The 22,547-nt window shown below is 35.6% G+C and overlaps 1 protein-coding gene across 6 annotated transcripts in view; it reads left to right on the top strand.

Annotated features, from left to right (window-relative positions):
* Window positions 1-6,028: 6,028 nt before the first annotated feature.
* adgrb2 (adhesion G protein-coupled receptor B2) overlaps window positions 6,029-22,547 on the top strand; it is a 634,025-nt gene continuing 617,506 nt past the window's right edge. For all 6 annotated transcript variants that reach the window (XM_056480419.1, XM_056480418.1, XM_056480420.1 and 3 more), the window contains exon 1: window positions 6,029-6,626. The gene's annotated coding sequence lies outside the window, so the exon portion shown is untranslated. The remainder of the gene's footprint in view (window positions 6,627-22,547) is intronic.

The following is a 22,547-nucleotide window of genomic DNA, read 5'->3' as shown; positions in this document are numbered from 1 at the left end:
TAGCTGCCAGCTAGCTTATAGAAACATATCTGCTAAGTTATATTTGGACAATCTTGATGAAATAGCATGTTCCATTAATGCTCTTAGTGCAAAGAAGCTTGCATAACCCCAGAAAATAAATTTAAACTCGACATAGTTCTCTGATTTCATAAGGGCCGCTAATGTGCAGAAGTATTGGCACCCTTCCAGTTGATCCACTTGTGTTATTTTTATTTTAAGGTATCCGAAGTTAATTCTCTGAACTTGTAAGGCCTTGATCTAAATCAGGTGATGACAGATCCAGAGCTTATATAATAATTCCCTGACTCTTCAAACCTCTCATGCAGAGTGTTTACATTCACCAGCCACGGTCTCCTTGAAGCAGCCGACTGAGAATCAGAAAATAAAGATAATTGAGTCTTATAAAGCAATGAAAGCTTATGAAAAGATATGAAAATGGTCACAGGCTGCAATATGCAATATGTGAGATTTGTATAATATACACTAAGAGTAAATGCAAAGAAAGATCAAGAAAAGTAAAACATAAATATCTATTTAAAGGTGATTGGAAGTGTTTCTTAGTTACACTTCAGGAAAGGCTTGAGCTTTAAGCTGGTGGCAGCATTTGGAAGCAATGGAACCATGTGCTTGTTAAACTGAATCCATTAAACATTTAACATCTGCTTTGGCTAAAATCACCAGTTACTCTTTATTTGCCTAATCAAATGAAATATAAAAGTAATACCAGGCACAGTGTGGGTAAGAGACAGATAAACTTTAGAAAAAAGAAAGAAACTGCAATGGAATAGGACAGTGAGTTCTTTTTACAACTTTAAGAGCCAATCATGTACATTTTTCTAAGTACACTACACTAGAGGACTAGAATTTGTTTGCTCTTTGCACATTTAAAGACTTACATTACTTTGGTGTTGTCATGTCATGTTGATGTTGGTGCACACATGCAGCTAATTGCCCAGCTAAAATATTACTTTCTCATATAGTCCTAAATAAATAACTAGCATCAGCCTTATGGTGTTTAAACAGCCTTAAAAAATAAGACACTATTTGAGTTAAACTTGCAGTAGGTGATAGTCTTCAGAAACAGGTTTTGTTGTGCTGGTTGAAAGTCTCTTCACATTCCAGTAGTACTGATTAAAGTAAATGATCTAAATGTATTTATATGTATTTTTATATTCTGGGTAAGGCATACAACTAAAAAAATTATATTATTGTCCAATTAAATATTGTCAGGCCGATAATTCCCATAATTCTAATAAGTAGCTCAAACTGTCTGTCAACAAATGTAAATTTAACCAACTATGCACCCGTTCACGCAGATCCGCCGATGCGTATTCACACAGGCCACTGTCACATGGACACGAGTGGCAGCGCTAAAAACAAATGCTGAATCAAAACTTTTTAAAATCCTGAATGAATATTAGAGTTACTTTTCCACTCTGGAGATAGGATGACACCATGGTTGAAGTATTTTACTGTCTTTTAGACAGGTAATGTTCTGTTTTAAAACTATTTTAGTCATGCAAAGCTGATGTAGATTGTGTTGTGCTACGAATGGGCTATATGCACAGAAGTGTTGTTCAGCCACTGAAATCTTCTGGCGATAGAATGATGTGATTATTTTCAGTTTTATAAGGGACCTTTTACAGCACTGATAATGTATTTTTTAATAGTTTTAAAAAATTTATTTAGTTTAACAACAAAACAAGTAAATATCGCTATTCCGCCTAGCCTGTTTTACTGAGGTGAAGTTGGTTTTATATTCACATTGGTTCATTTTTGAACAATGACAGCCTGCGCTCTCTATATTGTTTACCATGCTACTCTGAATATTCGGTTTGAAATAGCATGTTAGTATGGCTTAGTAATAAGTGTAATTCCAGCACGCCGCCGACCAACCACTAAGCATACAGTAGTCGCTTTACGACAAAGCGCGTGAGAGAGTGAGACTGATGAGAGAAGTGATGACAAGTTTTGTTTGCTACCTACACAACTGAAAACGTGCTAGATACAGTACAGTTTTTCGTTAGGAATTGTAGTATTTTAAAGTAACATAAAGTAACATAGTAACATAGTTTCTAACTGGTGAATGACATGAGCTAGTGGGTCTCTATCATCTTTAATGTGCGCATTCGTGATTTCAGGAGGTGTGGCTTTGGACGACAGGGGAGGGATTGTATTTGAAAGATATTATGCTAACTGGTTAGCATTTAGGCAGAACACCTACTGCACCTTTAAAGAAACTACATGCATCAAAGATGATACTAGAGGTCATTCTTTTTATTTGTTTATGTAATACATGTTGATTTATTTACTTATTTTATATCTGTGTATTTTTGCACAGAAAATGAATATAAAAGGAGAAGAGAATTGACAATGCACAATAACCAGCTTTGGGGAAAAATAACTTAATTAATTTACAAATCGACAGGCTAATTTTAAAAAGGCTTTAAGATTTTTTTACATTTAGGATTTTTTTTTTTTTGATAAGGTGGTTCTGTGTTAAAAACATTGTCAATTTTTTCAAAATTCTCACAAAAATTCAGTGATGAAGAGTGTTATCCAAGTTGGCCATTTTAAGATCACCAAACCCTGATATCTCACAATAATAAGATTATTTCATTTCATTCAAGATAAAGGAACTTATTATTGAATGTCTTCAAATCTCAAATCACATAGCATCAAAGAAAACCTGCGTTTTACTGGTCTATAAACATTCTGGTATCACTTTATTTTGATGGTCCCTTTAACACATTTTGTTGAATTTAAGTTACATTGCATCAGTGGTGTAAAGTAACTAATTACAAATACTCAAACTACTGTAATAGAGTAGTTTTTCTCAGGAATCGTAATTTACTAAGTAGTTTTAAAAATGTGTACTTTTACTTACCCTTGAGTACATTTTTAGTGCAGTATCTGAACTTTTACTCCACTACTTTTCCTTCAACCTGCAGTCACTACTTTATTCTTTTCTTGTCTATGGGGATTAGAAAAATCAGTCCTGTGATTCCTGTCCAATCAAATCACACATAGAAAGAAAGTAAAAGACATCATAATGAACTACCTCAAGACATGGGTGATTTATAAATGCAGCAAACTGTTTGGACGCATTAAAAGCATCCAAGATGTCCAAAATCTTTACACGCATTGACCCAGACACTGTTTAGATGCATGTCACTGATGAGAAGAGGACGGATGTTTACTCTATGATGACCGAAATGGTCTTAAACACCCAGCAGGTACAAGATGTCAACATGACATCAGAATCAACATGACATCAGATTGACGTTGTACCCCAACGTCATGGGGATGTCGCATTTTGTTTGGAAATGAAAATCGGTTTGACGTCCGAACTCAATGTCAAGCCTACTTCAATGTACAACGTTCAACGTACAACCTAAAATCAACCAAATATCAATGTCTAACGACGTTAGCTTGACGTTGTGTGGACGTTACCACTATGACATCTATCAGGTGTTGGATTTTGGTTGCCATACCTGCCAAATAAATGTCAATATCTGACATCAATATGACGTTGGTTTAAGATGTTGGTTCGACTTGGATTTTGGTCATTTTCTAACAACCTAAAATCGACCAAATATAACTTCATTATTGGACATCAAAATAACATTGTCCTTAGACGCTGGCTAGACATTGAATTTTAGTCACCTGATGTCAAAAACCTAAATGGAACCTAATATTAACGTCTTATGACATTGTATGCCTGCTGGGCTATAACTAAATGCACTACAGAATGTTACGTTTACACACATCCACAAATTACATGTAAATGCATCAGCTTTTCACAGCATAGTACTCACTACTCTTGAGTACTTTTAAAGGGTCTACGTTTTACTCATACTTGGAGTAATATTTACAACAGATACTTTTACTCTGCTTGCACTACATTTTAGGCAAGTAATGTTACTTTTGCTTAAGTTTGATTTTTCAGTACTCTTTCCACCACTGCATTGCATCTACATACCAACAACAACTCATTAGATTATTAGTAGACTGTTAGGTTGGGGTTAGGGTTAGTGTAAGTTGACATGTACTTGCAAAGTTTCTTATAGTCAGTTAAATGTCTGTTGAAGGAGAATTATCAGCAGACATTAAGCAAACACTCTACCAATGAGAATGAATTGGCATGTAGTTGCAATGCAACTTTTTTGTCAACAAAATGTGCAATAGGGACCATCAAAATAAAGTCTTACCAACATTCTATAAGGTGGTGTGTGTGTGTGTGTGTGTGTGTGTGTGTGTGTGTGTGTGTGTTAGGGCTGTGAGAAACATTAGGATGAGATTAATTTTTAAGGCAGGTTGAACAGCAGCTAACTTGGGCACAATAGTGCAGATCCTATATTAAATTACTTGTAAGACATTTACTGTAAAAAAGGGAACTACTGTCAAATTACTGTACTTTGCAGATATGAATGTATGATATGTGCTGTAAACTAAATTGTATTGGTTGCGATACTGGTTTGTTACTTCTCGTTTTTTGTTAATATGTATATAAAATGAATCCAAAACTAATTTTAAAAACAAAAGATTAGCTGGCTGTGTGTATATAATAAGCCATGTTCCTATAAAAAGTTTATTCACCATACACTCTCAAAATAAAGGTACGTGAGCTGTCACTGGGGTGGTACCTTTGCAAAAGGTACACATTTGTACCTAAAGTGTTCATATTAATACCTCAGGGGTACATATTAGTTCCAAAAGTACAAAAGTGTTCCTCTTAAACTTTTTAGGTACAAATATATGCTTTTGAAGTACCAATATGGACCCTTCAAGTACAAATGTGTATCTTTTGAAAATGTACCGCCCCATTGACAGCTCTCATACCTTTATTTCTGAGAGTGTAGTGAAAACTTCAGAAATCTATTATCAAATTAAATAAATACATAAACATACTTATTATATATATATATATTTATATATATTTATATATATATATCTATATATATATATATATATATATATATATATATATATATATATATATTTTTTTTTTTTTTTTTTTTTTTTATTATTTTTTTTTTATTAATTTATTTTTTTTATGTAGTTCATTAAAATAAAGGCCTCTGGTAGCAGCTTTGGCAAGACACATCAGCTTATTTAGCTCAAATAATGCCAAAACATATTTTTAAGGCAGTAAAACCCCCAGAAGGTTAATTTTTTATGACTTCAAGTGAATAATGTTTAAGCAAGTGGGGCAGTTGGGTGCATCAGTGTGCTATCAATGTGCCCTGACTCATTTTTTTTATGTGCACAGGTCTTAAAATAATACTCTTCATGTCCTATTCATTTTCAATTTCTCCCCTTTTCTACAATTGGTCCCTTATCCTGAGCCTGACAGTCAGTTAAATCAGGCAAATAAACAGTGGCCTAACTCTGAATTCAAATTCTGATCCCACTAAGCTCATAAAATATTCAGTTTGAAATGAAAAAGTCTGGTTTTGCTAAAGAAATACTGGTTATTACAGACCAATTTATGCTGACAGATGCAGCAACTGAACTTACTTCATGGACATAAAAGGCTGTATCATTCCATGCCAGAGTGCTGAGTTTTGTAACTTGCAAAGTGCTGCTTCAATATTTTTAATGCTTCAACACATTTAATCATATGGTTGGTGTCTCTTTGATAGCCTACCACAGTTTGTCAAGCACTCCATGCATACCTTCAGAAACGATTGGACCGGCGAAACAGACCGTGAATAAACCGAGGTGCATGGAATTTACCACAACATATGTTTTGATGTTCATTTTGGAGGCGCCTTCTTACGTCATATTTGGATGTATCACAATAGTTGTAGGATAAAAAAAGGAAACCGAATTCGGTTTATCATGATGTCATAATGGGAACTGCGAAATCGAATCGCCAACTGAAGAATTCGGAACGAACTTCCCCAGCGTTCTATATGGAGCACGCGCCGGCTGACGTAGGTAAGCAGCGCGCGCGTCCTATTCCCTTGAGAAAGAAGAGCGTGCACGCGCTTCTATCCTCCTCGCTGCTACAGTGAATGCGGGCATCCAGACGCCTGACTGAGTGCGGCGCTTCTTTTCCCGGTACCACGGATGCCAGTGCATGGAGAGGGTTCTGTCGAAGCCGAAAAGGAGCCAAGCAAATGTATATTCACACGGACGCTCGGCTGCAAGTGATGCTACTGCAAGTTTAAGTCCTGGAAGTAAAACCGCAGCAGATTGGGAATAAACGGATAGATCGGCGTTCCCCGTTGCAGAGCGCACTCAGTTCGTTTGGAATACAGAGACGCAGCGTGGAATTACCGGAGCCCTCAGTTTGTGAACTAAAGTCAATTCGTTTTCTACCGCATTTCCTTTTTTATTCATTTTTTTTATTTCTCTAATTTCTTTTTTCTTTTTTGCTGTTATGTTTGATTAGGTTTATTACCCCCTTTTTATTCCAGTCTTCTTAAGTAATCTACCCTTTTCATTTTTATTCTCCCATCCTCCGAAAATAGCTTGGGTTCGTTTTTTTGCGAGGGTAGATTGTGGTGAAAGATATTCATCCAGTCTCTCAAACTGAGTCGTGTCATGGATGGCAAACTGCATTTGCATCTACGGAACAAATCGGGGAATATAGAATAACTACTGCTGACAGAGACAAGGTATGTTTTCCATTTATATATTTAAACACATCCACAAAATACAACGCGTTGCTTCGCAGTCGGTGCGTTTGAATGTTTTAAAGACAAGCGCTACAGTCGGAGATAAGCCGACCACTTTATGAATCCACTGCTTCATGATCCTTTAAGTTGAAATATGTGATGCTGTGTGTCATTTAAACTAACTCATTTTCCCTTCTGAGTCTTGTGCAGTGTGTATTCAGCATCATTCAGAACATTTCCTCAACCCAGAATGCGTTTTTCTTGCCTTTTCCATTCATTCTTCGACCATTAACTCAGAGAAAATATATTTTATATCAGTAAACCACAATGAGTTACGCTGATCAATCAGAAGTCTTGTTGAAATGCGAGAAACTATGAGAGGAAAACGTGATTTTGAAGGCACATTTGCCTTCATAACTGATTTTCTGAAAGACATTTGCTCACATTATGATCATGTCGACGTTTCAAGCCCGTCTCTACATCCACCGCGCAACTGTAATGTTATTTGAAGGTGATACAACTGTGATTTGGCGCCCGCTGTAGTTGCCTTTTACGCCGCAACTTAAAATAGAATTGGGGTTTTCGTCAATAACCAACAAACTGATGATCGTTAGGTCGATAAGCCAATGCAGCTGTCTGTCAATTAACATTCCCGGCCAGGCTTTATGCTAATTAATCAAAGCTAGATTTGTCCGTGCAGGTCTGCAGCCGTGAGGAAGAGCAGTCGCCCATCTGTTGAACGCGTCTTCGCAACAGCGCAGTTTCTACTGCAGCCACTATAAGGATAATATATTCTGCGCTAATACTCCGAGAGGATGAGATACATTTTTCTCTTTGAGATAATACCAGTTAAAGCAGATTTTACTACAGGAGTAGCTGCGTCCGGTTAGCCTTTGATGAGTGTCACTGTCACAGAATGAAGCGCACACGTAGGGCACGTGCGTTAACCCTTTCATAGAGAAGAACTTGCACTCTTTCGACACATTAAGACTGAAAAAAATGCCTTGTATTATTGCTGTTAAGAGTAAAAAATGACAAATAAAACCCCTTGTGAACTGTCACACTAAACACCACCCATTTTTTCCATGTAATAGAAGTAATGATGTTCTAAATGGTGGTCCTACAGGAATGTACATCCCATTTTCTTCCTATTCGGCTAGAACCTAATATAGTCTCCGTTTTTTATTTTTTATTATAGTGTTAGATATTTAAGGTAGCAGTCTCGGAGTGTTCTTGTGGATTGGTTACTTCAGGGGGTCTTGCTTGTTTAAGGAAGAGCTCCCTTTTTATTTATTTTGTTAAATTATTGTACAACTCCCCTAGAATTAAAAAGTTCTAGCATTGCTTATTCCATTTGGTTGGAGTATTTTAACTTGGCTTAGCTTAACATAGATTGTTGAATCAGATTAATGACATATCATTCAAAAATGACCAAACAGTTTCAATAATTGTCCTAATTGTCCTAATAAGACTGACGGAAATGAAAAGTTGCTATTTTCTAGGCAGATATAACAAAGACCAATATATTCTCATTCTGCTTTAATAATCAGTGAGCTTTGCTGCTGTACCATGGCTGCAGCAGGTGCAATGATATTACGCAGCATCTGAAAATAGTTCCGAATAGTAATATTTAAATTATATCTACTGTAAATCAGAATATTGCTGCACCTGCTTGCTCCAAAGGTGGAGTGTTCCTTTGCATATTTCATAGCTGGTTGCAAAGTGCAAAGTATATATTAATATTTGCTTACTGTAAGTACATGCTGATGATGTTTAAATATAATATAAATTTGCATTATGGCTTAAACTGTACAAATATATGTTAGCTAACAAATCTGATGTTGAAATGTTTTTAAGTATTTTTCGTTGTCAAGTTGTAATGTCAAGTTGCATTATGGGACATTGAGCTCTGATAATTTTTATGTTTAAAATGTAACTACCCAGTTTAACAAATGACTTTTATTGACATTTAAGGATTTCTTAAGCAATATATTGATTATATATGCTGAACACAAGTTTGGCAACAAGGAAACCCAGCTGATCTTACTAATAACGTTGGGTAAGATTTAAAAAAAATTGGCCCAGTGGTTGAGTTGTAGACGTTTTACCCAAATTAGGTTTCAACTCTGTTTTTGGTGTATGTTTTTTGGTTTCTATCATGATTTATATGTCCAAACCAAACTACACATGGTTTCAAATTACAAAAGAAGTAGAAAAAAATATCAAAAACTATTTTAAAACGAAAAAATACTTTAAAACAAGGGTTGGGCGATGTCGATTAATTTTAATTAATGTAAAACATTGTGATGGACGATGGCATCGTCGTTCATAACAAATTAATTCTTTGCAGCCTACCATTTCAACTACCTGACCCGCAGGGTCTTTGTTTAACCCTTAACAAAATTATGAATAAATAAAGATGTTACACACAAATTACAACCTGTCAGTCAATTTCCGGGGGTACTCTGGCATGAATAGGCAGTGATCTGTGTCGTTATAATGTCGTTGGTAAACTTGGTTGGTAAAAAAAGATGCACAACCAACAGGAACCAACCAACAGTATCTGAGGTTTTCGCTAAAATTACAAAGTACATGCGTGAAACTGAAATATTGAGGCAGTGTACTGACACTGTGACACGTTACCTGATAGATTCAAAAGACTGAAGAGTCATTAGATAGAGACAAGATTAATTAAATATCACATTTAATGACTATAGTTAGACGAAATCCAGCGGTACATTTTTGATAAACTGTCGACGTGCACTGCTTTCTGGGCTGACTGCTGGAGCTCAGACGTATAGTGTGGACGGAGAGATCTTTTTAGAAATGCTAGATAAAACGCCAGTGTGGACGTGGATCATTTTCGTTCTAAACTGCCAACGAAATGAAAACGAAGACGTATTAGTGTAAACGGGCCCTAAGTCTGTATTTTTCTCAAAGGAGGAGTAGGTGGGGCGGAGGGTCATGATGGCAGCTCTGCCATTGTCATTGGCAATGGACGATGGCATCATCTATCGACCCAACCCTATTTAAAACATTTCAACATCAGATGTTCTCAAAGCAAAAATCTAGGTGTTATAATACAATGTGAAAACATAAATAAAAGAAACCCATGTATCATAAACTACTGTTAATTAAACTAATAATCTGTAAAACATGAAACTCTATAGGTATAAACCATTGTACAGTCTTACACATTGTACTCAAGATGATTAGATCAACGTCACACATTGTGATTTGTAATGATCTCATGAAATTGCTCAGTGTGCTCTATTATGCAACATTCTACATCCCATATTCTGTGCTGAAATATTTTCTGTTCAAAGGTCTGGCTTTCTTACATTTAGACCATGCATATACGGCGAGCTGCAGCAAGTCTGAATGAAGCATATTAGTATATTACTCCTGCTGTTTGTGTCGTATCTTTAAATCTCAATAATCAGCAAGTATATCTTTTTTGCAGCAGTTGTGATTGTTTGTGAATGCATTATTGCTCACTCTGTGGCACAAAATAAAATCAGTATAAGCAAATGGATCCACACAGCTTGATGCGACTCCTATGCAGAGAAAAATGGTTCTAGATAGAGAAGTTTAACTATAATTGGCTCATAAAGCCTTGAGGGCCCCCCACGCCACAGGGGTGCCCTGTATGCCTGTGGTAAAAGATTGGGACGCTTACCTCAAGGTTAATGGCCTTCTCGTGTTGCTTGACCCGAATATTCGCAAGGAACTTCTTTACTCAACATTTTGTTACTGAACAATTAATCCCAAACTCTAAATCACAGTTAGCCTTTCAGATGTCTCCCAGTATACAGACAACATTTAAGGGTTAAGCTTGGCTAATTAGAGGGAAATAAATCCATTGTAGAGGTTGTTGGGGATAATACCTTTTTAGCGTGATGTGTGTGTGAGAGAGTGGAGTTTATGCTAAGTTGATCAGTTTACTCCTGTGTTTCCTAACCCTGTTCCTGAAGGCACACCAACAGTACACATTTTCAACCTCTCCCTAATCAAACACACCTGAATCAACTTATCATAACATCAGAAGAGACTCCAACACCTGAAGTTAATGGGTCAGAAAAGGGAGACATCCAAAATATGTACTGTTGGTGTGCCTCCAGGAACAGGGTTGGGAAACACTGGTTTACTCTACTGAACCTGTAGCTGGTTTACACTTTTTGATCAAAATGAACAATGTGTACATGTGTGGTAATGTCTACGGTAATGCAGTGTTTCCCAACAATCCTGCAAGACGATTCTGGAGTATTTTTAAGAAGTTGTATCTAGGGCTGTGTGATTAGGGGAAATATGTAATTGCTATTAACTATTTTTTTAATGGATAATGCAATTTTTATTTGATTTGCGATTTAATTTTGTAGTCAAGCTTCAGCTCAATAATCTGTATTGTAGCTTCTTACTGCTAAAATGCAGTGAGTGTTAGTTAAAAAAGGAACTAAAGATATATAAACTTAATTAAACAATTATTCAAATTATTTTTTAAATATTCAGAAATGAAAATTTTCTCTAGAGCAAACCTTAAACATAAAATGACAGTGCCTTAAACAAGTTCAACAGTTGAAGTCAGAATTTTTAGCCCCCTTTTTTTAGCCTTTAAATGCCACTTTAAGCTGTATAGAAGTGTCTCGAAAAATATCTAGTAAAATATGATTTACTGTCAACATGGCAAAGATAAAATAAATCAGTTATTAGAAACGAGTTATTAAAACTATTATGTTTAGAAATGTGTTAAAATCTTCTCTCCGTTAAACAGAAATTGGGCAAAAAAATAAATGGGGCTAATAATTCAGGGGGGCTAATAATTCTGACTTAAACTATATATAATAATTATAAAAATACAGAACACTCAGCAAACTAACATGGCTGAAATAACTCTGGAATTATACTCTGCTATTGCTTGCTATTAGATTCAGTGTCACTGGCAATACTTTTAGTTGACTTTTTAACAAGACTCTCATATTAATCAATTCGCATGTGGTGCTTTTTTAGGGGCTGGTTGTTGTATTTTCTCGGGCTGTGGCATCAGTGTCTGTGACTTAGAAACCAAAATATTCCCATATTACTGATGTCCTGTTTTTCTTTGATATTAACTCAGCACAAACGCCATCATCCCACTTGTCTACGCTTTCCTGTTTGTTTTTTATTGTGGGCGTTCTGCATAGTTTGTTTGTGCAATTCTGAATGGGTAGAATGAAAGTGTGCTCACTCAATTGGCTAGTAAGATTATTACACCCAGACGGCAGTCACGGATTTGCTCTGGGCAGGGGAAATGAAATTATTTAATGAAGTATTAAATAATAAATATTATTTATTTAATGGCTAAAAATGCGTATTGTCATCACTGAACAGTGTGGAGGAGAGAGAGGTGAGGTACGATGGCGAGTCGTGCACCAAGTGACCTGGTCTTGAAAAAGAACACAACCTCTGCAGTTTTGCAGTATTTCTTTCTGATTTCGATCAAATGAGAAGGGAGACGTGGTAAATACGAACGAGAGGTCTGCATTCCCGCTGCTGTACCACAGGACCTGACCAGATTTCTTGTGACAGGGGAATACATTTCCGAATAAAGCATAGGAACGGTCAGTGACACTGTAATTTGAACGAGAGCGAGTGGTCTAAAAGTATCGCTCCCGAGTGAGCGAGCACATGCGTATCCGCGTGGATGCTGTTTATGTGTGTGTGTGTATGTGTGAATGATAGAGAGCGTGATGCTATGTGTCACTTGGTGCTCTCTATGCATGTGTGTGTGAATGAGAGAGAGAGAGAGCGTGATGCTGTGCGTCGCTTGGTGCTGTCTATGTGTGTGTGTGTGTGTGTGTGTGTGTGCGTGTGTGTGTGTGTGTATGTGTGTGAATGAGAGAGAGCATCCCGCGCAGATCTCTAGTACGAATAAGACAAACAGGTGACCGTGAACCTAAGGTCGCATATATGGTATTCAGTTTCTGAAGGGTTTAGGCTCAAGCCAACAGTTTGGTGACGCTGTCTGAGCCTTACATCATATTTTTTTTTTAAATGCACAGTAATACCAGATACCGAGGTTAAATAGGGAGGAGGTTTGACGGTATCAAAATTTACATACCACCCAAGCCTACAAGGAGATAGATGTGATGCAAAATGTACTCATGTTCAAACCATGAGCAATTGTCAAAATGTGTGTTTGTGGTGTAGACGTACAGTAGTATTGTGCCTTTGCTTGTTAAAGTGAAGTCTTCATTAATTGATAATCTCAACATTTATGTAGGAAAAAATAAAGTTGTTGATGTTTTTTTGCCTCTAGAGTTTTATTGTTTACTTGGAAAAACTGCATTAATTTAGTAAAAATCTAAATTTTCATAGAACATTAAAGCTCACTATATTGAGTAAACAGTACTGTAGTTTGTCTGAGTTTACATGCTATGATACATGCATGCCTAACCTAATCCTAACTGCTTTAGTAAAGAGTTCCAAGACTCTTGGATGTTGTGAACTAGATGTTGTGCACTAGCGATATTTCTGATCTTACAGCTCTGAACTTTTGAATGCTGAGCAAGGGAAATCCCATGAGTCCATGCTCCGAGATTACATCAGAGCATATCATCCCGCTCAAGGGATGCGCTTTAGTAGTTTTGTGCCGCTGTGTACTGAACATTTCAGGACTTTACTAGCTTTTTACAATGAAAGCTTTTAATTATTTGATGAATCACCTTTTTAAAGAAGAAGAAGAAAAACTGGGGGGCTGATGGGCACGATGTATGCTTTCTAAACACGAGCGCCGTACTCATTTTGACTAACCAATTACTCTCTGACTAATTAATCATGGAAATTTGCAGTTTGTGAATTTATTTCACAGCTGTGTGTTTGAGCGGAATGGTACACACTGTCCCTTACAGTAAATTTGTATCTGCTTGCTTGAAATGTGGGATTTCAGTAACAACTTCATTTTTTTGCCATCGAGCATAACCATATCCATTTGTCATGTGCTCATAAAGTACAGTTCACGAAGCTGTTCTTTGCAGTATGTTTAATATAAAGTGTTCAACATCATTGCATATATTGATATATATATATATATATATATATATATATATATATATATATATATATATATATATATATATATACATATATATATATATATATATATATACATATATATATATATACATATATATATATATATATATATACATATATATATATATATATATACATATATATACATATATATATATATATATATATATACATATATATATATATACATATATATATATATATATATATATACATATATATATATATATATATATATATATATATATATATATATATATATATATATATATATATATATATATATACATATATATATATATATATATATATATATATATATATATATATATATATATATATATATATATATATATATATATATATATATATATATACATATATATATATATATATATATATATATATATATATATATATATATATATATATATATATATATATATATATATATATATATTTCCCAAAAATGAAAATTTCCTCATTATTTGACCTGGACCTTTTGACTTCAGTAGTACATTTTTTTCAACTCAAAAAGGTTTTGAAAAAGTGAACATGTTTGGGTGAGCTATACCTTTAAGAGTAACTGTGCATTCATGCTGAAAGCGTCTAAGTAGCTGGAAGTCATTCATTTTCAATGGGAGCCGGTGGTGAGGAGTGGCGCGGCACGTCTTTGGCGGTGTGGATGTTAAGGATTGTTGAAATCAAGTCAACTTTTTGGTAATGAGCTATAACATGGTTCGGCACAAGCAATCGGAGTGTTGCAGTCCACTGCTTGAGAGGATTCCAGAGAACACAGTCATGTGAACTTTGGTTCTGATCACAGGGTGTGTGTATATATATATATATATTTATATATATATATATATATATATATATATATATATATATATATATATATATATATATATATATATATATATATATATATATATATATATATATATATACACACATACATACACACATACATACATGCATGCATACATGCATGCATACATGCATGCATGCATAAATACATGCATAAATACATACATACATACATACATGCATATATGTATGTATTTTTATTTTTTTTATTTTTGTTTTAGTTATTATTTTTTTATTTAAAAAGTGTGAATCTCATGCTAATGACAGTATAACATATAGTACAATACTGTATCGCTGCTTCAGAATATTTCAGACATATGGACTTATTGGATAAGTGGAGCAAAGCCACAGAACACGCGATCTTCCATAGTTAAATAAATTTGATAAAGCGTGTGCTATTTTCATGCTAGAAAGCATGTTTTTTTATGCAGGAATGTAAGTGATTTGCTGATATGCTGCAGCGGTTGCTTTAAATATGAGATCAATGTACAGTAGCAAATTTTGATGCTTTTTCCAGTGGAGCAGGGAGAGCGGACAGCATTGTCGTCAGGGCGGCCTGAGCAAACTGACTCTCGCCACCTTTGGTGTGAATGAAGAGTAAAATTAGCGATGCACAATACACCGTACAGTATGTTGGTGAAATAAAAAAATGAGTTTCTAATGAACTGAATTTGTTCTCATTTTAAGTCATTACACGTCTGAAAATAACACCTCTTTTTGGTATTTAAGCCAATTGGAATTTTCTCTTCTAACAAATTATTTATTTATTAAAATTTCCAAGGGGTCTCTTAATTTCTAGCTAGTATTTAATATACTTATTTATATATTTAGTTTGGGATTCAATTATATAGATTTTAAGTATGTGTGTCTGTTGTTTTTTTTAACTTTAATTTTTTAGTTTTTTTAACTTTCATTTTTAATATTTTGAATACAGATTGTTTTTATTTTTACTGTAATGTTTAATATTTTGAATACAGATTGTTTTTATTTTTACTGTAATGTTTAATATTTTGAATACAGATTGTTTTTATTTTTACAGTAATGTTTGATATTTTGAAATATACATTTTAAATCAATGGGTAGCTGCAGCTCTTGTTTAGATCCATCAGATTTAGATTGTCCAGAACTCATTAAATATGTTATCAAACACTAAAATAGTCTTGGCCAATGGGAACCCCTTCCTCTAATATGCATCAGTTACAGGAAGGATCTTGCTATCTAGAAGGGATACAGCTGCAGCCAAAAGTTATTTATTATTTATATTATTTATTAAATTACTCTATTTTTTTATTGTTCAGCCCTTCCCTAAACCTAAACTCAACCATCACAGTAATGCAAAAAGTAATTATACTAAGTATTTTCCATATGATTTATTAAATTACTCATTAAATTATATTTTATTAATGTCCACCCCTACCCTAACCAAAAATACAAACCTCACAGTAATATAAACAAGTAATTATATCTAGTATTATTCATATTATTTATTAAATTACTCATTTAGTTGTGTTTTATTAATGTCTACCCTTTCCCCAAACCTAAACTCAACCATCACAATAATGTAAAAACAGTAATTATACAGAGTATTTTTCATATTATTTATTAAATTACCCATTAAATTATATTTTATTAATGTCTACCCCTACCCCAAGCCTAAACCTAACCATCACAGTAATGTAAAAAAAGTAACTATACCTATTATTATTTATATTGTTTTATACATTAATTATTAAATTATATTTTATTAATGTTCAACCCTACCCCAACCCTCACAGTAATGTAAAAAAGTATTTATACCTAGTATTATTTATGAAATTACTCATTAAATTCTATTTTGTCTACCCCAACCCAAAACCCAACCATCATAGTAAAATAAAACAATAATTATACCTAGTATTACTCATATTATTTATTAAGTTACCCATTGAATTGTATTATAAAAATATGAATTATTGTTGTACAGTGTATGCTATAAGGATGTGAGTATATCCTCAGCTGTATCCCATCTAGAGTTTACCATGCATGAGTTGTGTGATCCTCTAAGAGGAATTGATGCCCCTCACCATCTCCGTCATATGATGTACATGGTGAACTGCATATGTACCGAGAGCCAGGCAACAGCTTGGTCTTCCCTGGTTGAGTGGTCTCTGGCCGTCGCATTGTTTCTGGGGGAAAAAACAAAACAAAAACCTCTCCTCCCACTTCCGCTTTGGACCATACGCCAACCTCACTCCATGAGACGCCTCGCCGAAAATATGATATATCAGGTTTAGGCAGCGGGATAAAGCGTGATGTTTTAATTCTTGCAAACACTGTCAGCTTGCATTCACTGGCTGGGAAAGCCCTGGTGAGCAATAGCGCCTGACAAATGCGCTTTAGCCTCTTGTCTGCGCTTCGGCAGGCTTTCTTGTCAGTCGTCCTCCAGAACAGCTGCCTTATCTGCTATCAGCTCTCGGCCCCAGAAACGCGATCCTTCACCAAAGCCAAAATCTAGTTCGTCTTCCATTGTTCATGTGGTAGTGTGTGATGCTGGAAGTCTTGCGTTTGGAGGCACAGATGCTGCGATCAACAGGGTGCCGCTGGCTTCATCCCATCTTCATGTGTCAATATTTGTCATGGGCCATTTTGTTTGCAAGGCCCTTTGAATCTGAATTGACTTGTCGGAAATTACTTTAATTGCGCGACTGTTGGCAGATTAATTATGGTTTAAGATGGAAGTATCAGGTATGTTTGAGGCAAAGTAATTATTTACAAAGATAATTCAGCCACAAAAAAAGATCAAATTAAATAAAAAAAATAAATAAATGGAGCATGCGTCCAATATACACTGTAAAAAATGCTGGGTTCCACACAATCGATTTGTGTTGGGACAACATTATAAAACTAGAGAGTTTCACCTTGGCTTTCTCAACTGCGCTAGGACTGACATTGCTAGGTGGTTGCTAAATAGCAAAGCTCGTGTACATTTTTGATCAAATGCTAATACCTAGTAGTAGGGTTGGGGGATGTCGACCAATTTGGCATTGTACGATGTCTAATGTGAAACATCGATAATAAATAAATAAAGATAAGTTACACACAAATTACCGCCTGTCAATCACTTTTTCCACGGGACTCTGGCATGAATAGGCAGAGTGATCTGTGTCGTTATAATGGTGTCCACAAAGTCGGTCAGTGCCCAACCAACAGTATCTAAGGTTTTCGCTAAAATTACTATGTACAAGTGTGAAAGTGAAAGATTGAAGCAGTGTACTGATGCTGTGACACGTTACCTGATAGATTAAAAAGACAAAAGAGTCGTTAGATGGAGACCAGATTAATTAAATATCACGTTTAATGACTATAGTGAGACGTGATCCAGCGGTACATTCTTGATGACCTGTCCGACGTGCACTGCTCTCTGGAGCTCAGACGAGCATATGACAGCGTGTGTGGCTATGTTTGTGGCTGTGTCTGTATGTGTTGTCAAGTGATGTGCGTTTTCAGCGGATGGAGGGCTGTTCAGAAATGCATGGTAAAACACAGTGTGGATGTGGATCATTTTCGTTTTAAAATGCCATTTAAAAACTAAGATGTATTAGTGTAAACGGGGCCTAAGTGTGTATTTTTCGAAAGCGGGTTTGGGGCGGGGCGAAGGATCGGCGATGCCGGCTCAGCATCGTGATGCCCATCGGCGATGGACGATGGCATCGTCTATTGGCCCAACCCTACTTAGTAGGCATTTCTAGCATATGTTATTGCACTTAGATAATCATTAATAACATGTAGCTAATCAATATTAGCACTTGGCTTATCATTGTTACCATGCATAGTATACAGGAAGCCCCATTTGGTCCCAAACGAGCCAACACTCATGTTCCTATGATTTTCTGATGTAGAGATATTGCTGTTTTTAAATGGTTGCTAGGTTTTTATTGCTATGGGGATAATTGACAGCTTAGTGATGATACATCAAAGCTTCTTGCCAGTATGAGTGATATAAATCAACCCCGATGTCTCTATGACCGTCAAAAACTGGATCTGGACATTATGTAAATTATGTATTTTATTGAAAATTCATTCATTTTCTTTTCGGCTTAGTCCTTTTGTTAACCTGGGATCACCACAGCGGAATGAACCTCCAACTTATCCAGCATATGTTTTGTGCAGCGGATGCCCTTCTAGCTGCAACCCACCACTGGAAAAGATCCATACACATTTATTCACACATACACTAAGGACAGTTTAGCCTACCCAATTCACTTATACCACGTGTTTTTGAAACTGGAGCACCTGGCGGAAACTCACACTTAAGCATTATATTTTCAATAAAGTTCGTGTGGAAGTGATGCATGCAAAAATGTCTTGCCATATCAGTAAAAAATGTGGAGTTCAAGTCAATATCATGCCATATTTTGAGAAAAATAATGCTTAAAAATTATTTATTGGAAACCTAGAAGTCTGATAAACCTGACTTTAGGGGTGTCAAAATTAATTGTTTCTTCGGTGCACCATGATGCAGACGTGGACTATTCAGTATCAGTTCAGTAATAATCATAACCGGTTATTATGTACTGCCGTCATTTATCTCACTTGCGCTATGGAGCGCCTTTAAGGAGTCTTTCAACTGACACTTACAGCAGAAGACCCTATTTCACTGCGATTGAGAAAATAAAAGTTGTTGCGTTGTGAAGAACAAATAAAATTGTGTATAGAAAGCACCGTGATGCACCGAGATATCGAATTGAACTGAATCGATGGCATGATAATCGTAACCGAACCGTGAAACCAGTGTAGGTTCACACCTCTACCTGAAAGGAAATAGCAACAAAATCTAACACTGACAACGCTTTTGGCCAAATTTGGGACTTGTATAATTTTTTTTTTTATATGGCCAGATTATTAAAATGTAATATTTATTAAAAAAAATTTTATTCAAAGCTATAAGTCTGATTGGCATGAGGAAATACAGCATACATCTTGAATGCAGATGGCACATTTTAACCAAACTTGGGCCTTGTTGCATGAACGACCTAGGAGGAGATATGTTTGATTTCGAGGACAGAGTAGTATAACAGTATGTTGGCTTTCTCAAGCCAACATTATTAAGCTGCGTTCAAACTATAAGTGACTCGCAGTGCAAGCGACCATCCATTTCAATGGAGGGCTCCATCTATGTTAGCGACAGTGAACATTGGTGACCAGGTGGGCGTTTCGAATAACGGACAAAGTTGAGAACCCTCCAACTTTATGTAAAGATCGACTTCCTTGAGCGACAGCCAGTAGGCGCACCAGTAGAGCTCACGTGATCCACTCTCAGCTCCTGCAGAGGTTGTATTCTCTGTGCTGTAGACCAACACAGAACCATGTAAAATATTGAATAAATAGCCACAATGACAGCGAACACTCTTTTTTTTTTTCCTGATAATCATTGTACTTAAACATTTTATGGACTGATTCCATTTATATTTAGCTTTTCCTCGGAACAATGTTTTCTTTCAGTGGCACAAAACTCGCTCTCTGTGAATATCACCATAAACGTTACCTAAGCAACCTCAAGATAGGAACACCCACTAGCAACTTCAATTGCTACCCAAAGCGACAGGCAGCTACAAAGTTGTTAGTGTGAATGAGGCACTATAGACTGTCCATCTGATTTGACTTTGGTTATTCACTGAATCACTTCTGTAGGCTTCATTGTATCATCAGGAGCCACCGGTATTCATTTTGCTTTCAAAGTAAATGTACTATAGCCATTGACTTGCATTTTCTGAATCACCAAGGAGCCCGTTTTCATCTGAAAATCATCTTTATTGTTCTACTCTAGAGAGAAAAAAATTCCTCCTACATCTCGAATGGCCTGAGGGCGCGTAAATTAACAGGGAATTTTTATTAATGTAGTCGCTTAATAAGCGTTTCGACCACAGAAAGACATCAATAAAGAAGCTTTTTGTCACATAGCCCCATGGTAAATGTATTCTGTTCTCTCATTGCCTTTTCTTACAGCAGTCTTTCAGCAGTGGACTTCTTTGCAGATGTTTTATTTATTTATTTTTTTCCCAGAGCCTATTTTCAATGATTTCAATGTAAATCAACCAATCACAGATTTTGTTTAGTGTCATGTTTAGGGTGTACCTACAATAACACTCCAGCACACAAGACTTCTAGATGTATTTTAGAGTTTGTGCTTTAAACCACTTTGTGATTTTGAAAACCCTGCATTTAGTTGATCATTGTTTGTGCTAATTCAATAGCTTTCTTATATTTGAGAGTTTTGGCATCATTGTGGCTTTCTTTCCAGGTAGAATGAGATGTATGTGAACCTTTTTCATTTTGGTGTACTACTGTATATGATTCAGAAACAACAAAAACAAAAGGCCAATTTCACAAGGAAGCGTCGCAATTTTGTACGATATTTATGTGTTGTTGTCAGAAAAATGGCTAATTCATATGAAATATGAATTTGTAATATTTTTTTAAACTGAAGTGTGCCCCCAAATCCCACCCCTAAACTCAACAGTCATTTGGAAGATGAGCTAATCCTACTAAAATGTATATATGAGATACAAATTAGCCAATAAATCAAAAAGTTGCAAGTAGCCATTAGATTGCACTGGAAAAAAAAAAATCCATTGTCCATAAAAATGAAAACTGAACAAGCATGAACAACCTGCCAAACAGAAACATTCTACTCTTAACTACTAACATAATAATAACAATTCATTCATTTTTCTTGGCTTAGTCTCTATTTCAAAGATCGCCACAGCAGAATGAACCGCCAACTATCCCAGCATATGTTTTACGCAGTGGATGCCCTTCCAGCCACAACCCAATACTGGGAAACACACATACACACTCATTCACACAAATACACTACCGGCAATTTGGTTTATTCAATTTACCTATAGTGCATGTCTTTGGACTGTGGGGGAAACTGGAGCAATAATAATAATAATAATAGGAATGTTTGCACGGTTACGTTTTTATTTTAATAATTATAATAAAACAAATAGTGTTAAATTGTACAACATAACGTAATTTGTGGTTTATTATATTATATTTATCCTTTTAAAAATGTGTTGCATTAGGTAAACACCATTTAATTGATCAAAAAGTACATTTAATCACAAGTTTGTGAATCAATCTACTAGACCACTTGAAAATCTCAGTTTCTTTGGACTTGAATTTATTACATACGAGTAGAGGTGTGAACCTACACTGGTTTCAGGGTTCGGTTACGATTATCATGCCATCGATTTGGTTCAGTTCGAGATGTCAGTGCATCACGGTGCATTGACGATGCTTTCCATACACAGTTTTATATTTTCTTCACAGCACAGCAATTCTTGTATTAAAATTGATAAATATATGTATATACTATTTGTAATACAGTTTTGTCCTTTAATACAAAGTCAGATAAAGAAACTGTACCTTTAAAAACTCAAGTACATGTAAATGTCCCGCTCGCTTTCTGAGCCTTGTTTTACACCCATATGATTGGTCACGTGCTCAACAGAAAGGGCTGCAATTAGCTCTAACTCTCTGGCTCTGTTCACCAATGAGTGACACTGATAAACGGCAGCGGCGATCAGAGCTGATCCATGATAGACGCAGAGGAGAAAACTCGCTCTGTAGACAAGCTTGTGTCTGTATCCCGAAGTATCGCTGTAACAGCCGAGAGGAAATGTTACGCCACCAGGTCAAAAGGGCACACAGTGAGAAAAGGGGTTTACTTTCATTTTCTCAATCGCAATGAAATAGGGGCTTCTGCTGTAAGTGTCAGTGAAAGACTGTCCAGCAAACACACACAGTGAAATTGTGCAAAGTTTCTGTTTTTTTTTTTTTTTTAAGTAGTTGGAGCATTGTAAATACTCACGCTCGCCTCCCTCGCCATAGTAAGCTACGGCGACATAGCGCATATGAGATAAATGACATTGGTACATAATAACCAGTTATGATTATTACTGAACCGATACCGAATTGTCCACGTCTGCATCGTGG

This window comes from Danio aesculapii, chromosome 19 (genome assembly GCF_903798145.1).
Source record: "Danio aesculapii chromosome 19, fDanAes4.1, whole genome shotgun sequence".
NCBI classification, from domain to species: domain Eukaryota; kingdom Metazoa; phylum Chordata; class Actinopteri; order Cypriniformes; family Danionidae; genus Danio; species Danio aesculapii.
This window is presented reverse-complemented; position numbering and strand designations above follow the sequence as displayed.